The sequence below is a fragment of the Miscanthus floridulus genome, chromosome 2 (assembly GCF_019320115.1).
Source record: "Miscanthus floridulus cultivar M001 chromosome 2, ASM1932011v1, whole genome shotgun sequence".
NCBI lineage: Eukaryota > Viridiplantae > Streptophyta > Magnoliopsida > Poales > Poaceae > Miscanthus > Miscanthus floridulus.
Window position 1 is genome coordinate 139390208 of NC_089581.1, and position 8170 is coordinate 139398377.

General features: G+C 43.4%; 1 pseudogene; it reads left to right on the plus strand.

The window, feature by feature from the left end:
- Positions 1-2639: 2639 nt before the first annotated feature.
- On the plus strand, positions 2640-7451 carry LOC136539859 (serine/arginine-rich splicing factor SR30-like; annotated as a pseudogene).
- Positions 7452-8170: the final 719 nt, after the last annotated feature.

The window sequence follows — 8170 nt, forward strand, 5'->3', positions numbered from 1 at the left end:
TTCTTCCCATCCCCCACCCAGCCAGAGCTCCCTGCTGACCCCTTCTTCTCACCCCCGCCCAGCCAAAGCTCATCGGTAGCCGCCTGCGCTTGTGGCCGGCCCCTTCCTACCGGCCCCCGCTCGGGTAGAGCCCGGCGGCGGCCTGTGCCATCATAGGCCTATCCCCGCCTTCCCCTCCCCTTGCTTGCGACGTCGGCAGCTCGCATCCCAACCAAAGCTCACTGGTGGCATGTCCCCGCCGTCCCCTCCGCTCACCTCCAAAAGGGGCCGTGACGGCACTGCCCTCCGCTTGCCCATCCCCCGCTTGCGTTGCATCGTACGGAAGAAGGGTGAAAACGCATGTTACAAGCTTATGTTCCAGATGTTTCATAGGTATATTGCAAATGTTTCATAAGGATGTTGAAAAAGTAGATCAGGATGTTGCATATGTTGCAATGGATGTACACGTATGCTGCAAACTTCTGTTCCCAATGTTTCATCTGTTTTTTCAGATGTATGTTGCAACTGTTTTATCGGGGATGTTACGTATGTTTTACAATGGTTTTGAGGTGTTTTTGCAAGTGTTTTAGATGCATGTTTCAAGTGTTTCATTTGTCTTAAGACGTATGTTGCAAATGTTGCATCTGGATGTTTCAAAAGTAGATCAGATTTTGCATCTCGATCCCTCCTTGCCTCGGTGTCTCGGCGTCGGCTGGGCATCCGAACTAGAGGCGCATGTGAGCATCGCCCCCACCCCTTCTTCTCGATGCTGGCAGCGCGTCGTGGGATGGCAGCATGGCGGGGGACAGGTCGCCGTGAGTACACGCGGGCACATGCTCCTTCTATTCCATTACATGGGGGAGGGATAGGTGTGCTCGTTTCTTCTGTTATACGCTAAGATCGGACGACTCCTATTTCTCGAATCGAAGGGACCGAGCTACTGATACATCCTCGGGCCGAACGTCCGGACGCTAATCGTCCCAATTGGGCATTAGCCATATAAAGTTTATTGGAACAAAGTAACAGAGCCGAGTAAGTCCCATTGGGCACTAGCCACATATATTAAAGATATGAAGGCACGCTGAATCGACAGCCTCCCAGGGTGCTCACGTACGTTCTTTTTATTTGGTGTGTTAGATAGAAATTCCATGGCTCAGATGAGGCGCATCACAACCGGTCTTCCTCCGTGCGTTCGGTAGTAGATAGATCAAGCAATTGAACGCATTAAATGAAGTAGGGCTTCTTGTTGATTGTACGCGGCACGCAAATGGATGGTGGCGCGTAGCAGGGAACGGTGGATTCTCGACATACATGGTCGGTGCCTAATTAGCATGGTGGTCGGCACCCATGCGAGTACGCGTGCATGCATGCTGCTGGGGCCTTCCTTGCTTTGCATGCATGCATGACTTGTCGATTTGTGTGTGCAGGTGCGCTCATGCAGCACCCTGGCCCCATCCCGTCCCCATCTCTAGTTCTCATCCCATCCCCGTCTCCGAGGGTGTTCGGCTGGCTGGCTAGCCCACTCACGAAACCACTATTCATGTGAACAGTGTTTCTAGACAGAACATTATTTTTCTTTCACAACAATCAACCGGAACAGTATTTTGGCTTATTTTTTAGTCCTGCCAGACAGCCTCTCCATTTCTCAGTCGCACAGGCACGCGACCCCGCCACTTCCAACCCTAGCCAGATGAGCTCCCACCTCGCTGGCGGCACTGGTCCCTCCCCCGCCAGCCTCCCCCTCCTCTCCTCCTCCCTCCTTCCCCCTACAATCCTAGCCCCGACGAGCTCTACGACCCTGTCACCACCACAGTCGCTGGTCGTCTCTCCGGTGTCGGTGGCCACCCCTCCCCCGCCCACCTCCCCCTCCCCTACCCCTCCATCTCCTGACGGTGTGACTGCTACCCCTCCCCTACCAGCATGAGCACGCCCGGGGTTCGTGCCTCCTCTTCCTCCTCGCCATGGTCTCGGCACTCGCGGGGGCGGCTGGTGCAAGTAGTCTACGTGGCTCCACTATTTGCTCCTATTGTTTGCTCGCATGTTGGCTCCTGGCCCCCCGGCACAGTGGCGCACTGGCGCGGGCGAGGCTCCACGGCGGCCGCTCCGACAAATATGCGATCTGCTTCATGACTCCCCGGCTCCCATCCCTTTCTGTCTCGTAGGGCATCTGCTAGCCGGCCGCTCCGGTGACTCTGTGGCCATATCCATCGATCTACCCACCAGATCTGGTGCCGGTGCTGGTGAGGTCATCGCTGGCAGCTAGGTTTGAACTTGCCTAGGTCAGGTATCACACCATCATCCTCGTTGTCCTTCTCTGCATCTTCATAATACCTATGCTTTAGTGATTTGGTTTTCTTTGATGTGACTGCGCTAGGCTGGCTGGCAGCAACGGCCTCGCATTTTGTAGTGGAAGGGCCGAGAGTCGCAACAGCAGAACCCTAGCCTCGACCTCTATCTCCCTCTAGCCACAGCTGTTTAGGTAGGAATCTCCTTTCCTCATCATTCCTCAGGTGGTTTGTGCCCCGCTGCCTTCTAAATTTGTTTTCTTGTGGGGTGTTGTGTTAGGTTGCATAGATGTGGATGTGGACGCGGATGCGTTGGGGGCTGATTTGCTGATTAATTCTTCCCTTCTTGCTTTGTTGGTAGGTCAGCGATGAAGGATGAGCAGGTGCTGGAGCCGCACGATCTACGTCGACAACCTCCCTGGCGACATCCGGGAGAGGGAGGTGGAGGATCTGTTCTATAAGGTGGGGAATTCTTTTAATTGTTTGATTCCTTGCTACCCTATTAATCATTAGCAAAGAGCGCAACCTGTCTTACCATATTAGGCTGGGCTCACTTGTCATGTGCTTCTTAGGTTCAGTACCTCCGATGCTTATACTACTTTCCTAATGCAATAGGATGTGATGCACTGCCATGCTCTTATGGCCTTGCCCATAAATTGTAGAAAACTGGTGGCTTGGATAGCCTTGTGCTATCAGGGTCCACCAAGTTCCTCTGCTACATTCACTATGAACCTCAAGCTATGGCTTGCGCTTGAGAATGTTGCTTATAGTTCTTGTTCATTTGAAAGGTTGCATGGTTTTATACTAATAATGTCCAATTTTATAGAACTTGTGAACGCAGTATGGTAGGATTGTTGACATCGACCTGAAGGTCCCCCAAGGCCACCTGGTTATGCTTTTGTTGAGGTAAGATTCATCTGAATGTGTTGAATAACATGGTCATTTTTTCCCTCAAAAGATTATCATGTTTTGGTTGATGACTTTGGTCACGAACAACAAATTTAAGGTACTTTGCTAATCTTGTAGTTTGAAGATCCTCGTGATGATGAGGATGCAATTGCTGGGTGGGATGGATACAACTTTGATGGACACCGTCTAAGACTAAGCTAATCAGTGCTCTGATAAGCTACATGATTGCACTCTTTCTCTTCAATCTGTTGATCCAATGCCTACTTCTGTTGTCAGGTGGAAGCTGCTCATGGTGGTAGAGGTAATACTTCCTCGTATGATCGTTCAAGTGGCTTTGGTGGTGGTGGTGGAGCATGTCGTGGTGTGTTGAGACACTCAGAGTATCATGGTATGGTTTCTATTCATGTTGAACATCAGTGATTGCTCTTCTCTTCTCTGTCTACAACCTTTAACTTGAATCATGGCAACAGTTCTTGTCACTGGACTGCCTTCTTCTACATCATGGTAGGATTTAAAGGTCTGAGGCAAAACTTTTTCCCTCGTGTTCTTCCATAAGACTGTATCGTTTGTCTCATTAACACCACATATATTCTTCCCAGGATCATATGCGGAAGGCTGGTGATGTTTGTTTCTCTTAAGTGTATCGCGAAGGCGGTGGTAAGTTGCATTTGGGTTAAAGCTGCTGCCTTTATTACAATTTGGAAATGTTCAACAGAAATATTTAGAAGTAGAGGTGCACAAATATTTTTGGGGTGCATTTTTCCCCAAAAGCAATAAGGTTTGATCTTTCTGCCTCTTTGGTGTCATCGTCGTGACAAAACTAATGGCACATATCCTGTTACATACTGGGGATCCATATATGGCTATAGAGGTGCCATGTGTTCCATTTTATTTTGCTCTTAGTATTTTCATTTCTCAGAACAGGAAACTATTAGCTCTTGATTTTTTAAATATTGATTGATAAAATACTAATTGTTTAGTTAAAGGTAATTTAGGAACAGTTGAAAAATGCTTGGGATTGCAAGATTGATACTGCCACAAGAAAGTTTAAGCTTGCTTGGGTACATAATAACCCAATGTACTACAGTAACAATTTTAACATGCTAGCACCGCTTGAATGGATCAAATGTATTGGGACAATAACTAAAGCTCATAGCCATTATTGAAGTAATGTGCTTGCCATACTTAATCCCTATGATTCAAGCAGCTTGAGAACTGAATGCTTGAGGATATTGCGTTCAAAATTTGCAAATGGACTTATTTTGTTGGTGAAACTATAAGTTGCCCACAATTTATAGGGACATTCATCACACATCCTATATTCTCAATCCCCATAAAAGACCATCGTTTCATCAATAATCTCTCTCCCCTTGATCTGGAATATGGACACGACCATTTTGATGACTTCTTATCAAGTTTTAGAAAGAGCACCTACTTAGCCTTCCCATATCTGATGTGTCCAAAAAAGTACTCATCATTGCTGTTTATTCTAGGATTTGGGCGCATATAAATGCCACATAACATGATTACTAGCATCTCTTATTATTTATTGTGAAGGTTTATTTCATTCGGTTGCTTGGTTTTCAACCTTATTTTCTTCAAGGAATATGATGTAAAGCTATCTATGTTCTTAACACTTCTTTTCTTTTCCAAGTTCTTATCATATATTTCTATTTTGTTACATGCACCATAGGAATTGTGGGCTACACAAATTATGATGATATGAAATATGCTGTAAGTCCATAATACATTCCCTTCTGTCTTAGGGTGAATCATTTCATTCTATAGTTTTTTTTCATGTATCTACTTTTGACCTTCTACAATCCTTGATCTTTGATTGCTTCCCTATTTGTCATTGTTAGTTCGATCTCTTCTACAATAGCCCTAAAATGTGCTCTTAATGCTTTGAACTATGCTCTTGTCATTGACAACCCGTTGTAGATAAAGAAGCTGGATGATACTGAATTCAGGAACGCCTTTGGACGAGCCTATATAAGGGTAAGCATCGCATCCTGTTACTGGTTTAGTCCTGGGGATCATTTATGTAGTTCATTGTTAAGCATGCACCTTATTCTTTACAGGTGAAGGAATATGATGCCAAACATGGTTTGATTACTAGCATCTCTTATTATTTATTGTGAAGGTTTATTTCATTCGGTTGCTTGGTTTTCAACCTTATTTTCTTCAAGGAATATGATGTAAAGCTATCTATGTTCTTAACACTTCTTTTCTTTTTCAAGTTCTTATCATATATTTCTATTTTGTTACAGGCACCATAGGAATTGTGGACTACACAAATTATGATGATATGAAATATGTTGTAAGTCCATAATACATTCCATTCTGTCTTAGGGTGAATCATTTCATTCTATAGTTTTTTTTCATGTATCTATTTTTGACCTTCTACAATCCCTAATCTTTGATTGCTTCCCTATTTGTCATTGTTAGTTCGATCTCTTCTACAATAGCCCTAAAAATATGCTCTTAATGCTTTGAACCATGCTCTTGTCATTGACAACCCGTTGTAGATAAAGAAGCTGGATGATACTGAATTCAGGAACGCCTTTGGGCGAGCCTATATAAGGGTAAGCATCGCATCCTGTTACTGGTTTAGTCCTGGGGATCATTTATGTAGTTTGTTGTTAAGCATGCACCTTATTCTTTACAGGTGAAGGAATATGATGCCAAACGTGGTCGCTCCTACTCACGTAGCCGAAGCCCAAGTTGTATCTACAGCAAAAGCAGGAGGCCGAGGTATGCTGCGGTACTGAGATGTCATGGGTAACCTTGTTGATAACTAATACTAACACGGAATATACTTTGCAGCAAACCACCTAGGACTCGCCATTCAGCATCTAGATCTTGGTCGAGGTCTGTTTGTTCCCGTTCAAGGTCTACATCAAAAGGATGTTCTTCGTCTAGGTAACATACACTGTTCCAGCTTTTTTTAATCCTTATGTGTCAAGTTCTTTTCTACTGTTTTGTCCAAAATACAATATATATGCATTAGTAGAATATCTGGCCAAATTACAAATATGCCTACTTCTGTATCGTAATTACCCGCTGCCTACTCTGGGCCCTTTTTCCCCCCAAATATTGCTGTTGTTTTAGCCTAAAACAGTGGTTAACAATCTTTATTAAAGTATCATCTTTGTTCTATAACCTTCATTGGTCTAAATATTTGGTATCTAATCATTCTCTAATAAGCAAATCAGTTAAGTTTAGGTTAACACAGTTACACTCCCAGGCATGTATCAATGATGATGGCTTGCTATACAGTCTGATTGCTTTGGGGTTCCTTCTCAAGTGCTCAGAGTCTCAATGACGATATGAACTGCTTAGTCTGTTTTGTTTTGTTTTTGAAGACTCAATTATCTCACCCTTTTATCTGGGATTGTGGGGATGGGATTTCCACGATTTGCTACAGTTCAGTTGGTTTTATAAGGTGTGGTTATTAATTGAGAGCTTGTATGGAAAGCTAAAATCTTCCCATTATTTTACCTAGTGTCATGTAACTGATTGACATCAGAGCTTGGGCAAAAGCGCATTGTTTGAAATACTGGGCATAGGAGCGTTAAGGATTGGTGATCTGGATTATGGTGGTACAGTGACTAGGAATGTACTTGGAGTTCAATGCTTGGGGAATGAGTTTTCTTCCTACCTCGGGCACACTTCAGATGGTTGTTGTAGTTAGTTTTCTTCCTACCTCGGGCACACTTCAGATGGTTGTTGTAGTTCATATATGCACTTTTGACATTATTATACAATAGTGTTACACTTGCATGGAACTGAACGCTTCAATTTTCGTGAGCTTTTATTGCTTTCATTCCTTGCGACGTCATGGCTTTTGGAACCAAGTTGTTAAAGCTACATTTTGGATATTGAATCAGTTGTTTCTGGAATGTTTTGCAGATCACTAGCAAGATCCAAATCTCCTAATGCTTCTGTAAGTTCCCTTCATCATTTTGACAATATTTTTTTTGTTATTTTTGTTGCTTAATTTTATATCTGCTAAAATGTCTATATAGCCCGCGAATGGTGAAGCAGCAAGCCCCAAGAAGCAGAGTCCAAGCAGGAGCCCATCTGGCTCACGCTCTCCTGGTGTAAAATGATTCTATTCTTATTTTTTGTACTTGTTAATAGCAAACACAGCTGAACTGACAACAATTCGATCAAAATTTGCAGGCGAAACCTGAATAAAATTGATATGCTGTCGAGGATTGCAGATGGAGTCCAGAGATCTTCTTTTCTGGACACTTGTCCTCCATATTGTTCTACTTCCATCCTTGTCTTAGCAACATTACCGGATTCGATGATATTAACTATCAGTATCAAGTTATTTCCCATGCATGCAGAGACGCTTGTACTTGTGTTATAGTTTTTTCTCTTTTCACCTATAATGTAATCCTAGCCAATGTTGTGCTTTGAATCTAAGTGTGTTAGTTGCTTGAGCCCAACTCCATCAAATACTTCTTTCCACTAACATGTCATTGATTTGCTAGCCTAGAATAGGCACCATGTAATGACAACCAACCTCTATGTTCGTTTACAACATTGTAATGAAAAAAACCATGTTAGCTTTTCTTCCCATATTTTCTCATTTAATGTACCAAATAGACCAACCTTTCGTAGCAACGCGATGAGAAAACATATTAGACATATGAGCCATATTTCCCAAGATTTTTTCCTATACCAAGCACATCACCTGCAGCGAAGCGCGGGCAGATTATTTGTATGGAAGCCAAATTGGAAAATTTTAAAGGGAAACCAATTCAAACATACAAAAAAAATAAAAAAAAGGCGAAAAAAGGATTAGATAACTGTTCAAATAATTCTTACCATTATCATTTATGAATAATTAATTTAAACCAATTGAATACCAAATTTACACCCCAAACAAAAATAGTAAAGTATGATCCAAAAAGATGTAATTCGCTACAAATAGTTATGCATGCATAGGTTCATGTAGCGGGCGAGCTGAGTGATGGCAGCGGGTG